Source organism: Notechis scutatus, chromosome 2 (assembly GCF_049901735.1).
Source record: "Notechis scutatus isolate UNSWTSFEM ecotype Mainland chromosome 2, rNotScu1.2, whole genome shotgun sequence".
In the NCBI taxonomy this organism is placed as follows: Eukaryota; Metazoa; Chordata; class Lepidosauria; order Squamata; family Elapidae; genus Notechis; species Notechis scutatus.
In genome coordinates, this window is record NC_142010.1 from 123,872,764 (window position 1) to 123,887,527 (window position 14,764).

General features: G+C 39.8%; 1 protein-coding gene across 12 annotated transcripts in view; it reads right to left on the reverse strand.

Moving 5' to 3' along the window:
- ARSG (arylsulfatase G) overlaps positions 1-14,764 on the reverse strand; it is a 102,017-nt gene that overhangs the window by 68,849 nt on the left and 18,404 nt on the right. The window contains exon 1 of one of the 12 annotated variants that reach the window (XM_087956064.1): positions 14,350-14,607. The exons of the other annotated variants lie outside the window; for them this stretch is intronic. The gene's annotated coding sequence lies outside the window, so the exon portion shown is untranslated. Of the gene's footprint in view, positions 1-14,349; positions 14,608-14,764 lie in introns of those variants that run through there. 12 annotated transcript variants of the gene reach the window in all.

Below are 14,764 nucleotides of genomic sequence, written 5' to 3' on the forward strand. Positions count from 1 at the left end.
CCTCATTTACAGACAGATAGTCTGTACATACATCAAAAACATTTTGGAAGCAAAAGACGCAAGAGAAGTGGGCATCACACACTGCCCAGGGGCTATGATACAAGGAGAAATCATGCATTGCAAAAAACGCTTGGAGCTAGGAGATACTTTTAAATAAATTTACCAGATCCCCTATATGGATTGCCCCTGGGACTATGTAGGGCAAACAGAGAGGAAGCTAACCACCAGATTGCAAGAACACAAGTGAGCAGTCAGACGGGGAGACTTGAATTCATTGGTAGCCTCACACTACATTGAACAAGGACATACATTCAATTTTGCAGCTATTAAGATTGTTGGCTGAGCAAGTACAAAAATGATTGAAGCCTGAGGAAAAAGGCCCCTTGTCAGTCAACCAAGGTGAGGATAGTAAATCATGTGACAGCACATGGAAACAATAGCCAACTTAATAACCGACCATCAACACTCCAATCAACAACTAAAAAGCCACACATAACCAGGCACCACATATATATTAGGTATAGAATATAATAATTACGTACAGAATATAATACGTATAGAACACATTCTGGTGAGAAACCTTCCCTGAGGATGGGCTCCAGCATGAGTCCAAAAAGCTTAGAAGACTAAATCTTTGGTCCCCTGTGATCGGTCCAGATTGGATCCTGCATATAAAGAATAACTGGCACAATATCAAAACTCAGAAGTTGAGGGGGAAAAAAGAACATGATTGGGAATGGACTTCAACAGAATGAATAGGGGATTCAGAACAAAAGTGCAGAACTTGTTAAAAGTTCCAGAATCCCACTTTTCAGAATAATAATTATTTTCTAGAGTCAAAGGTTTAATTTTCCACAAAACCTCTTCTTTATTGGGTCATGTGTCAGGAAATCTGCCTGAGAAAATGTATAAAGAACCAAAATGATTCACTGGGAACTTCCTCAACAGTTTCCCAAGAAGTAGTCATCTAAAAACAAACAATTTCTTTCTGCAAAAAAGAGAGGGCTTCATTATATTTCTTCCAATAAGCCTGTTTGGGTAATAATTATTTGCTTTGTGAATAGAAAAGAGGTTGAGTTTCAAAATCATCCCAGGCATTATTGCAAATCTCAACTTGCCTGGGAAGGGCTTCACTCAGTTGATAGTTTTACTACATATGTAGGAATTATCTTATAGCCAAATCTGAGATTTCTTAAAATTACAATCCTGAAACCTCTGTGGGAGTCAATCGTACAAAGCCTGCTGGAATGCCTTTTGCAGGTGGTGTTTAAGGAATTTATTCATTTATTTAAAAGGCTTTGATAGCTGCCCATATTATGAACCACAACCCTGGGTGACTCACAAAGGTATAAAAAAACTTTTTTAAAAAACACTACCCAAAGAACCACAATAGAGACTCTTGGTACTCTCCCACATATCAGCCTTCCACCTTGCTGGACTCCTCCATCTTTTCCTTACAATTTGTCAAGATTTTCTGTGTTCCACACACAGCAGGGGCAGGTAAGGAGAAAAAACCCCACTTCCTAGGTCCTACCAGAGGGCAGCACATATGAGAAGGGATCTGGAGCGTGTCCACTTTATTTGACCTAGTGGGACAGGCAGATACCTTCAGGGAAAAGGAAGTCCCACAAATATCCTGATCCCATGCCCTTTAGGGCTTTAGAGGTGATAAATCAGCACCTTGAACTGCACTGGGGGGAAAAAATGGCAGGCAATGCCATTTGCACAGCTACAATGTAATTATGGTCAAGCTGTGGAGTGGTTTAATGTTTGGCTATTCTACACCCAACCATACAAGAGAGAAAGAGAAAAATGGCTTTTATCAACACATGGAAAAGCCACTAATGCAGAACCAGGAACTTTCCTCCATTGACCAATGCTTAGGCCTGCAAAACACTTCCTGGCCATTGTACCAACCCCAAATACCATATAAAAAGCAATTCTGGGGAGCAGCTCTACTTGATGCCCCTCCCCAAACTAAAATCACTACTATCTCCTTCCTAAGTAGCAATAACATAAAAAGGCACTGTTTTAAGGAGAGAATAGAGGTAAAAAGAGTAGATTGGAGACCACAAATAGTATACTACTATTTCATCCTGCCACAGCATGCAGCAAGGACATGTTGAAGTCCACTTCAATGAGATTAGTTCACCTACAACATGTGTTGTTTTTGGTGACACATTTAGAGGCACCACAAAAAGGTTGTGCACTCTCAGACAGCCTTTGGAACCTCTAAATGTCATGCAAAAGGGTCCTGCACTCACACAGCCTCTGCAGCCTCTAAATGGCATGTGAGAACGGGGCTTGCTTTCCTGATCTTTTTGGAAGCTGCAAGGCCACACAAAATCATCTTCTGAAGGTTCCAGGTCTTGTGCAATGAGAAGTTGCCTTAGATAAGCTTTTTTTTTTCCTGCGAGACAGAAACAAATTGAAAAATATTTCCCAGTATGTAAATGTTTATTTATTGAATGTATATGCTGCCCACTCACTATCTAAAGCAACTCTTTAAGAATTATTTCTTTTTTGTCCAGGGATGTGTCTATCTGACACGCCAGCAGTCGTGTTTTTCTGAATTTTTGACCTACTGCGCCCAAAATGTTCTCCATCACTGGACTAGCTGCTGGCATCCGACAGGACCAGGTAGAACAGAACTCTGTTCTAAAAGATCTCAGATCTCTTTCTTGTACAACATCCAGAAAATGGATGCACACAGCATAGACAACAGCAATTAACTGAAATGGCTGGCATCCATAACTCTTTACTAGAAAAGTTAATTACAAAATCAATGTTTTTAGAAAAGTGTATTTTAAGAACTTCCCTAACACATATTTGCAGATAAATCACACAATTCCTTACAATCGTACTGTATGCAGCTAACAGAAGCTAATGTTTTGCCAAAGATCCAGCAACTGAGCCACAAGCTAAACGAAACACTGCTAGGGAAATTTTGGGGGTGATGGGGGATTAACTAGTGTTAAACCTCCCCCGCCTGGTAATATCTCCTTCATTTCAAACGAAGTCCATGTAGTTTTCTCTAGAAGAGTACATATATGTTTTATTATTACTTTCTTCCAAGATGTTTTTTCAGCTTCCCACTCTAATGTATTGCTGTAGGATTTTCTGGTGGTCTCCTTTCCAAGTACTAACTATATTTGACTCTGCTTAGTTTTTAAGCATGTTAACTACAGCTATGTAAATGGAAAGAAAATCCATACGGCACTATAATATACTGTAAAAGTTGCATTTAAAGATCCAACTAAACCACATTTTCACGAAGCATACAAGAATTTAAGATGTGTGGTACTCTGGCTGGATTTAAACCAACCTGAATTTTTGCAACAGCAAATTTTGACTGCATTTCTATATCTAACTGAGCTACGAGTCAATTGGCATATAAATTTTCTCAAAACAGAATAATGCACTTCCTTTTGACTCATGAAAGCAGCTGGGTGGTTTTCCAGGATCATTGAACTATTTTGAACACTGGTCCTTACTACTTCCACATACAGGTAGCAACAGCTAGGAGTAGTTTCGCAATGTGGGCCTGGAAAAGATGTTAAACAGCATAGAAGGTGCTTTGCTTATACTTCTGTATGATCCAAGGCATTTCTTTTGAAGGATTTATGCAATATCTTGTCAGTACTGAACTCAGGGGAGAATTTCTTACATGACACCATTCCAAGTAGTTAGAGATATAATACAGAGGATTTTGTAGCTGAACTTTCTACGGATTGTGATGTGTCATCCTTAGAGAAATGGAAACTGACCACACCCTCACTCCTGTGCTCTTAACACTGGAGCAGCTTAACAGTTTTTCTCTGAGTAGTTTACATCTTTATCTTCTCAGAGGACTGTACACACAGGTGCTAGCTCTTGATTGTCATATGCACCCAAGCCCAACAAAGATGCTTGAAAGCTATCTAAGGATACAGGCCCAAGTGCTGAGTTTGACTGGTAGCATGAGATTAAGAAAACCCTTGACTTTATGGACAAGCCCATGTAACTTTCTCTACAAACAGATATGGCGTCATTACTTTCTTCCAGGATGTTCTCTCAAGTAGTTTACAATCCTGGAATTTGTTGGTAGTTTCCCATCCATTCATTAAATAGGTCTGACATTGTTTAGTACTTTTTAAGATCAGCCAGACTTCAGTACTGTCTGTTGTGATGGGGAAGATAAAGAGGGGAGAGGACAGGATCAAACATCCCAGTATGCTACCGTGTTTCTCAAATAACCCCCCCCCCTCTTTTTTTTTTCCCCCCCCCCCCCCCCCTCCCCCCCCCCCCCCCCCCCCCTCCCCCCCCCCCCCCCCCCCCCCCCCCCCCCCCCCCCCCCTTTCTTCTTCCCCCCCCCCCCCCCCCCCCTTCCCCCCCCCCCCCCCCCCCCCCCCCCCCCCCCCCCCCCCCCCCCCCCCCCCCCCCCCCCCCCCCCCCCCCCCCCCCCCCCCCCCCCCTCTTCTCCCCCCCCCCCCTCCCCCCCCCCCCCCCCCTCCCCCCCCCCCCCCCCCCCCCCCCCCCCCCCCCCCCCCCCCCCCCCCCCCCCCCCCCCTTTTTCTCCCCCCCCCCTTTTTTTTTTTTCCCCCCCCCCCCCCCCCCCCCCCCCCCCCCCCCCCCCCCCCCCCCTCCCCCCCCCCCCTCTTTTTTAAGGGAAAATAATCTTTTCAGGAGAAAAGGCTGAACAAAGTCTTTGACTGCCAGGGTGGTAAGTTTTCTGCTTGAATCAACATGCATGTATGACACAAATGGGCAGCGGCTGGATGTCACCCTTTTCCCACCTGGCACCTTCCAGTTGCCTTGAGTTTTTAATTCTCAGGATTCTAAGTCAGCATGTCAGAAGGTGCAAACGCAACACAACAGCAATATCTAGAAGCTGCCAGCTAGAGAAAATCTTCCCAAATCATGCCACCTAGAACACAAGGGTTACCACTTTGGGAAGCAAACAGCCCAACTGTCTCTATGGGCCTTTTGTGAAAACAACTGTTTTTGGCATTGTTTGCAAAACTTGAGTAACAGTCTGCCTGCCTGGATTTTAGAAACCTGAACAACTGGATGTCCCAGCAATTAGAGGAATCCTAACTAGTATAAGCAGAAACTGTAAACCATAGCCTGACCAAGGTTAGTTATTAGCTAATGGTGGGAGGGGCACCCGGGGGCTTTATTCAGTTCCTTACCCCGAGAAATAAACAACTTCTTTAAATAACTTCTTTATTTCTTTGTGGGAGGGATTTAAAATCTTATAAAGTTTCAGATTTTTAAATATTTTTAGCGTGGATCTCCTTTGTTCCATGTTGTCATTTATCTTGACATTGTAGAGTGGAAACCAGACATTGATATGGTTCCCAGTCTGTCCTAGATAGCCACGAGGCCTTTAAGATATGGAGACACCTATAGAAGACCTCCAGAGTGCCAATACGGTAAGTTTACACTGTTTTTACTTTTTATTTTAAAAGTGAATCCTAGGTTAGAGATAGGTGGTTGGTTCAAGATACAAATACCAAAAGAATATTTGTAGTTCATGGTTGAACTGCGGTGTCCTTGGTGCTCTCTGAGCTTGGTGGTTTTCTTGCAGATGTTTCATTACCAAACTAGGTAACATAATCAGCGCTGATGTTACCCAGTTTGGTAATGAAACATTTGCAAGAAAACCACCAAGCACTACACAAGCTACAAGTTCTGTAATTCTCCCTTGATTTATATCCTCTTTTATTGTAATATAAGCTACACTTAATTGATAAAACATCAGTTAGCGCCACAAATTAGCGAACCTAGTTTATTTCGCTATCTGGCAAGGTCATCTTTCCTTAGAGTGTACCAACAGATACTATTTAGTTCTTTTGAGAGCTCAGAAAAACATAAGGAGATACACTGACAGTGTTAGAATTCATGTATGTGTGAAAAGGGCTTTTGAGGAAACATGAACATATTTATGATTCATATTTCAAGCAACTCCACAGTGGTACATAACTAATGTTAAGTTTTCTGCCCGAACTAATGAGTATTGAAAAGTGAGTATCAAAGATTCTACCATAAATGTCACTAAATACAAAATGAAGAATTAAATCTAAATGGCATTGATCATATAGGCTGTTCAGAACTGAGAAGAAATTTCCTTTGCATACTTTCTAGAAGATTCTGGATCTTCTCCATGCTAAATATCCAATAATTCCATTGTCCAGACACATTGCTAAATACTGTATATATATATATGGTAAAGTTCAATATTTCTAATTACTACACACAAAATGAAATGTACCTGGTAAACAAATTCTTTCCTAAATGAAACAAGAGGAAAGGTAGGCAGACTTCTGAGCCTAGGCACTACGAATACTCCAAACTGGAATTTAATCTTAGGGTAAAATGATTCTGCTCCAGGATACAGTAATTTACAGTACATATCCTAAGAAAAGGAAGCAGACTTTTTTTTATTTTTGCATATATAATGTTGACAACAGAGGCAGAAACAAACAAGGTACACCAAACCCCAAGGCAGGGCTTTCCACCAATGACTGTGCCCAAAAGTAAGGTGTTCGTTTTCATCTTCTCTGCTTTTCCTTTGCTTTAAGAACATCTGGAAGCTCGTTTCTCACAGCCTTTACTTTCACTTACCATGATTTGTCTGGTAACTAGCGGTACAGGATACCCACCTAAAGACAAACAGCTTCTTCTTCATATTATACATTTCCATTGAGTCCTCTTATGTTCTCCATTTCTTCTATATATTAAAGGGTACTTTCCAATGCTAACCCTTTGTTTTGTTCTCTCAAGCTTATTTCTGAATGACTAATTTAAAACAAAAAAAGTTCAAACGCTAATGAAAATTGTTCAAACAGTAATGACAACAGGTTCCGATTGTGCATGTTATTAGTATAATTTGTATTCTTACAATCCAGATCAGAATTTGATTTTCTGGACCACCGAAGTTGGCTTTTTTATTTGAAATTAAGGTTTGATTAGAGGTTTTTTTCAGTTTTCTTTAATGTCTGATAAGCTTAGCAAAGCAGTTTTCTTTATCTTACAAGCTTGTGATCAGCATGGGAAAGTGTCAAGTTTCCATTCTCTATCAACTGAGTAAACTAAATGAGGTATGGCTTCACTTTATTAATTTGAGATTAATGAAATGAGGACAAAAAAGTCAAAGTTCAAGTACTGACCACAGCAATGACTGCTACCATTCTAGACTCTGGAAACCAAAAGTTTGAACAGCTATGGTGAGTGCTACCAATGATCTGCAGGGACACGTTACTATTTGTATAGCAAGATGAGCTCTAAGATTGATTTTTTTTTTAAAAGCCAAACCAGAAAGTTAACTTTAAGCAATGGCATTGCATATGCTTCAAAGAATAAAACCTGTTCAGAACATGGAGAAACAGATTTCTGGGAGACGTGTGGTGAACTGAAGATGTCTCCGTAAAAGCAGAATTGTCAACCATGGCAAAGATTAAGGGATCAATGAATTAAACTGGATGTTTAGAACCTCACTGGATAAGAAGACAAAAGATCACCCACATGTGCTCCACATGGCTGGTCCCTATGAGGCGACTACAAGACTTTCCATGGGTTTGGGCACCAGAAGAAAAGATTATGAATATCTCCCTTACTCCTCACTTTTAGAAATTGCCTGTTAAATCTTTTTAAAGCTATTAAAGATCTTTGGAGTGACAAGTTTGGAAAGTCATAGTTAGTTTTATCTTCAACTTTGAACAGAAGAAAAATTAATCATAAACCTAAGAACTTTAAGAATTTGAGCAAAAAGCAAAATAAGATGTTGATCTAAGAAAGATATTTAACAGAGTTGGAAGGGACCTTGTAGATCATCTAGTCTAGCGGTTGCCAACTGGTGGGCTGCGGCCCACTTATGGGCCATGAATTTTTTTTGGTGGGCCGCAGAGAAATCTCACCCCCAGAGCACTCCCCCCAAAGCAATTAATCCAGGCTTTGCAGGAACACAAGGCTGCGCTGCCCACATAGCCCGCCATGAACCCTCCCCCGGCCACTCACTCCTTACCTGGCAAACTTTCCTGTTAAATTGCTATTTTTCCTTTTTCCGACCATCAGCTGTTCTGCTGTGCCGGGAGATTTAGATTAGCTAGGAAGCAGGAAATGGTTGGATTTCTTGCTTTCTAGCTAGTCTTTAGATCTTCAGCTCTGCTTTTAAGCACAGCCGAACCTTAGGACTGAAGGTTCTGTTATTCATGCAGACTCATGGCAAGCAAAATTTATATGGCAGACTGAGCTAGCCGATGGCAGATAGATAGATCACTGAATGATTCTGTGAGCAACTCAATCTGCCTGCCTGCTTTGCCTGATTTTGGGTAAAAGTTGCTTTTTTTAAATAAAAAAATCAATACTTATAAAAATATTTATATTTACATACAAGCCATGCCCAGCCAGTCACATGACCACCAAGCCACACCCACACCCACAGAACCAGTTAGGTCACACCCACAGAACCAGTTAGTGGTCCCTGGGATTTAAAATTATGAGTTTGGTGGTCCCTGGGGTCCAAAAGGTTGGCGACCCCTGATCTAGTCCAACTCCCTGCCCAAGTAGGAGACCCTACACCATTTCTGACAAATGGCAGTCCAATCTCTCTTTTTTTTTTTTTGAAAATTTTATTTGGGTTTTCACAAAAAAAAAACCCATAATACAAATAAAACATCTTTTTTTGAAAATAGCATGGTCCCGGGTTACACTTCTTCATACAGACACAAACTCAATTTCATGCTCATTTTTGTGTTCTATTCCATATCTTATTACTGTTTTACATTTTCTACATAGTTTTTCCCCTCTTTTAATTTTCTCAACTTTATTTTGATTATCTCGTCTCAATTCAAATCATTATATTTATACTTCTGTCTGTCCTGTTTCAATTTCATATTATCTTTTCTCATTAAACAAATTTTCTCCTGTAGTTACTAATTGGAGCATGGCACTTTTATATCTTTTAATTTTATCCATTCAACTCTTATTCAAGTTTCAATGTATACCTTTAAGATTATAACATTCAATATAATACATAACTTCCAATTGAATTCTGCTTGGTACATTCTTAAAATACTAACTATATTCTTTAAAAAAGATTATATATATAAGTAAATAAAACACTCATTCCATTCCAATTCAATTCTATCATTAATATTCATTAAAATCTTAACATCTTTAACATTTCTTTTCAATTAAATATCAAACTTCCTTGGGAACACATAAACTTTCCATAATTAATTTTTTTTTCCATATTTCTCTTCACTTATATTTTATAAATCATTAATAATTAAAATGTTCCCATCCTTTCCTAATTTAATTCTTTCACTTTATTTCATTTGTTTATTAACAAACATTCCACTAGATTACGATAAATATTTTATCCATCATTTTAAGCATATTTTCAAAAAATATTTCTATTTGTAATATAACAATACTATCTTATGTACCTTTGCAGAATCCCTTTTACAATTAAGTTTTCACCCATTATCTCTAAGCAGGCTTATACTTTCAATTCTTATACCTTTGCCCTGTTTCTCTATATCTTGTTTCTGTCCTTTATAACTTCTTTTCCTTTCCTTCTTCCCACTCTTCTTCTCCCTCCCCTTTTTACCCCCTTGTCTCTCTACTTCTAATTCTCTCTTCTGTAATCCCCTCTTCTGTTGCTTTCTAATATTATACTTATTTTTCAAACTATTCTTCTTCTTTTTGGTTGTTTTTACAAGTCTTAAACTTTTCATTCTCTTTCCACCCTTTCCTTTTTCCCCCCACATAAAGTTACTTGATCATTAAAGATGGCTTCTTCTTTGTCCCAATTTTCTTGTTCTGCGTTTCTTGTTGTTTCTCATAGTTCCAGATCTCCATTTCTAAGAGTTGAAATACGAAGCCAAAAGAACCTCTCCCTTCTTGTGCATCTTCTTTGTAATTTTTAAGTTCCATTTTCAGTTCTTCTAAAAGTGGTGCCATTTTAAACACTTTTAAACAACCACTCGATTGATTTTAGTCATTTAAATGCAATAACCAAAAATCCAGAGATCACCAAGTAATCCAAATAATCCCAAGATGTTTTTTCTTACTTCTTGTTTCACTTTCTCTTCCTGGGGTTCTACTATTTTGTTGCCAAGTTTCAGTTAAAATGTATCTTTTAGGAATCTTGTTGAGGTTTTACTTCCAGGCAGTCTCCTCCATTTTTCCAGATCCTGCCCTTTTATTCTTTTTCTCTCCTTTCCTGCTTTTAAAAGCTTTTAAGTATCCAGAAATCTTTATTGTCCCTTTGACATTTTATTTTCAGCTTAAATGCCTGTTGATGTCAAAGTGGATTTTTTTTTTCAATTTCTTGCTTAAGTCTCTTAGCTGTCAGTATATGGAAGGGAAGAGAAAAAAAACCAAAAACAAATCCTTTCCCTTTTCTCTCTCCTTCACTGCTTCAAGATCTTCTTTGGGAACAATGTTATTTTTTTTTTATAGTTTAAATTCCAGGGTACCTTAGTTGTTGCTTTTGCAGTTTAACCCGGTCAACCAAAACTTCCTCTTATCTTCCTCCTGCACTTTCTTTTCTGGTCAAGTTCTTCTTTGAGGTGGCCATTTCTGACCACCGCTGCAGCCGCCTTCGGGAAAGGGAGTAATGGCCAGCTGAGGAGGAGAGATGCAGCTCTCCTCAACCCTGCTGGCAGTCTCCCCCCTCTTCACCACCTCTATGGGGTGGCTTAGCCCTGAAACCAGCCAGCTCGGGGCGCTCCAGCAGTCCAATCTCTTCTTGAAAGTCTCAAGTGATGATGCTCCCACAACTTCTGAAGGCAAGGTGTTCCACAGGTTGATCATTCTGTCAGAAAGTTTCTCATTTCCAAGTTAAATCTCTCCTTGTTCAGTTTCCATCCATTATTCCTTGTCTGGCTAACAGGTGCTTTAGAAAATAGCTTGACCCCTTCCCTCCCTGTGGCAGCCCCTCAAATATTGGAAGACTGCTATCATGTCTCCCCTGGTCCTTCTCTTCATTAGACTAGCCAAGCCCAGTTCCTGTAACCGTTCATGTTTTAGTCTCCAGTCCCCTAATCATCCTGGTTGCTCTTCTCTGTACTTTTTTCTAGAATCTCATATATAAATGAATTAAGATAAATTTGGTTCAGATAAATTTGGAATATTGACTTTTACTATGACTTTGTAATTTATTAAAAATAAATATATTTTCATGGGAAACAGATTTATTTTGACTATCCTGGTTATTTTAAGTTATAAGAAAGAGAAGTTTATGATTTTAGAAACTGCATACTAGAGAAGATTTAAGATTACAAGTAAAAAGAAAAAAAGATTACAAGCTTATTACAAGGATGGAGTCATGATCAACACTATCAATAATAACTGCTTCTAAGGATGGATTATGTCCAAAAAGTGTTATCTGACAAAACAAAGTACTGAAAATGAACCTACAAATGACAGGCCAAGAGGACAATTTGGGAAATAATTCTTTACTGTATATACAAAATATATCTGAAGTTTTAAAAATTAAAAGGGAAGTGATAAGCTAAGATAATGACCTGTAAAATATTTTATTAGATTTAGGAAAGAGGCTTGTTAAAGCCTTGAAGGAATACGTGAAATGGGATAAGGAAGAATTTAAGAGAAATAAAATCCTACAATGTTTGATTGAATTTAAGATTAAGACTGCTAGAAGTAAAAGATAGGAATATAAAGTTGGTTTATTTGATCAAGGTTAATGTAAAACTTTATTTTGTTTTGCAAAATTCTTTAGGGACTTTCTGCTGACACCAGGACTGAAAAGTTGATGTTTTATCAATTTGCTTATAGACAAAGGAAGAGCCAGAAACAAGATATGTTTGTAACTTTAAAGGGGATTTAGAATTATTAAATTTGTTTATCCTTGTTGTGAGGAAGGTTGGAAGTCATTCTTTATATATTTTTCTTTATTCTATCTTTCTTTCCTGCACTTATTTTTTTCCTTTTGATTTTCTTCTTCTCTAACTGTAGTTTTTATTACTGTTGTAATCAAAATTTGTAAAAAGATCTGTTTTTTTAAAAGAAAAAGAAAAAAAGAACATGCAGAAACAAAAAATGGTCTTATAGCGTCATGCAAACAGTACAAACAGCTTATCTGGCCAAAAGGTGTTCTTTTCCAGAAACTGAATAAACATGTGCAGTCTTTCAGGTTTGTTGATGTAACCATGAGAGACAAAGGCTAGAGATCTTAAATCAAATTCTATTCATGCCCCAATCCTTGGGGATTCTGGACAGCAACTGCTTTCCTGCAGCTGCATATTAAAAATATTATCTATGTTCTTCCCATACAGCAGTTAGGATGCAGATTGGAGAGACAAAGCTTCAAATTCCCAGCTTATTTAGGGGACAGTTAATATTATCCCAACTTCACAGGAATGTTGTGAAGACAGATTGAGAGAATCAAGAGTAATGCTGAAATAAATTTGGGGAGAGGAAGTAGATTATTCTCATAAAAAACAATTCCTATAACCAATCTTTTTATGTTAATTATTTAACATTTTAATATATTTAAATATAAATATATTTAATAAAATTCAGATTCAGCAGAAATACTTTTTCCAGTTAGGAAATTCACTTAAAGGAGCCTTCTCCAACCTGTCCCACTCCAGATGTGACATAACAGTTAATAGGATCCCAGCACGCAGGAATGCTGGTTAAATCTTCCAAGCACTTCAGTCCCAAGACATGTGAAGGATACTTGACTGGGGAAGTTCATTTCAGTGTTTAGCTCACACAAAGTAATGACATCTTCCAGGGCTCTCAAACTCCAATGAACTGTTAGGTACATTATGCTTTAAAATGACTCTAAACACACTGTTCTAAGCTGGAATGCCTTACCCATTTGGCTTCTGTCAGTTTTCTCCCAGCCTTCCAAATTTATCTGAGCTGAAGAAACCAGTTGCAACCAGAATTGCAGTTTTAAAAAAAGCTAATTACAAAGAATCTGAAACTGATTTCAATGCAAACTTCACTGAATCTATTAAAACTAATTTCTAAGTGAACATTCATACTTAGGATAAACATTTATTTAAAAGATTTACATGGCCACCCATCTTAACCAATATCTAGCTTCCAGTACGGCAGAGAGAATTGTTGTAAGTTTCCTTGAGATTCTGGTTGCTAAAGTGACATCCAAATCGCATTACAGTAAAAGACAGAAATGACTTCATTCCCAATCCAAATTTTATTGTATTTAACTGAGCTCTATTGGACCTTTAAAAACAATCAAGAATATTTTGAGTATTTTCTTTGGGGTTTTTTTTTTGTTATTATTATTGAATGGTATTTCCTCAAAGACTAGTTGGCCAGTTTATGTGAACACTCTAAATGCATATTACATAGTCTCTGCTTTTCAGTCTGTCCCGACCTCTACAAGCGAACCCGAACGGGGAAAAAAACCTCTTTTGCTGCTGTAGAAAGTAGAAATACTGTAATTATGCATTTCTGGAGCAACCTCGCTTTGCGGTATCCTTTAAAATTTACCATTCAAGTGAATTTTAGGTTGTATGCAGGAACTTCACACAGGTGGGTCAGTGAAGTAACTCACAGCAGCCATCAGTGACACTAGCGTTAACAAACAGTTGTAATAACTCAGCAAAAATCATCTTCGGGAGCCGTTAAAGAGACCTCATAGCACTGGGGGGACGGACGGGGGGGACATTCTCCTCTTCTAGACCAAAAGGGGAAAAACAGAAGAAACCCAAGCTTAGGTTAAAGACTGCAAACTGCCAACTCGGAGAGGGGAGACGGCTGCGGCGGCGACTTCGATTTCTGCAAAAGGATACTGCTCGCTCGCATGCACCGCCAGTCTACCGAGTACCATCCGTTGCAACTAGGGCAGCTCGGCTTTCGGGAGATTAGGAGTCTCTAATGAACGTATACAACAGCAGCCAGATACACACACACCCAAACTGGCAGAAACCTGTTCTGCCCGGATCGGCTCTAGCGGTAGCGGCGGCAGCACAAGCTGGGAAAAGCAGCTCGCGCCGCCGCGAAAGCAAGAGCGCGCTGAGGCTCGCGGCCGGGAACCCTTCTGCCAAGGCAGGCCGACCGCTAGGGGGCGCTACCCGAGTCGTCCCCCCCTCCTCTTTTGGGAACCTTGCCTCAGCAATTAAGACGGCGCTTCTTTAAAAGATGTGGGGGAAATGCAAACTCTGAAGTACAGGGATCCTAAGGAAAGCCATCAACTCTCCAGCCGGTCAGCGTGACTTCAGTGTGGCAATTTCCCCCTTTGCTAAGTTTCGTTCGCCGCGCGCGCGACTGCTACACACGAGGGTTTTTTTTTTGCCGTGGAAATATAGTGATCACGCCAAGAATTTCCAACTGCGAAGCCGCAAAGAACTACTTGGGTACCATTTAGGGAGCCGGACTTCGGTCTGAGCACCAGACGGGTCCATTCGGACGGCTGTTGCTTTTTCAGTTTCCTGGTCTGAGTCCTGTTTGCCGCCAGGGCCTCGAGCGGCAAATTGATTGGGACTCGATTAAGTCCATGCCTCTTGGGGGGAATTATTTAGTAAACCCTGCCATTTCTCCTTCGTTGAAACGATGCCGATGCTGCCGAAGAAGCCTTCTGCAAGACGAAACTCGGCGCTCCCTGCTGCAGTTTACCTTAAGTGACCTTCCTGCGAATGGGGCGCTGAGGTAGACTTTTAAGCGAGAGGCTCCTCCGCCGTCGCCCGCGCTTACAATCCCGAAGGGAATTTCGCGAAGGGAATTTCCCCCTTGTTGCTCTCACCCATCCGCCACAGGCGACCACCGCAAACCGCCG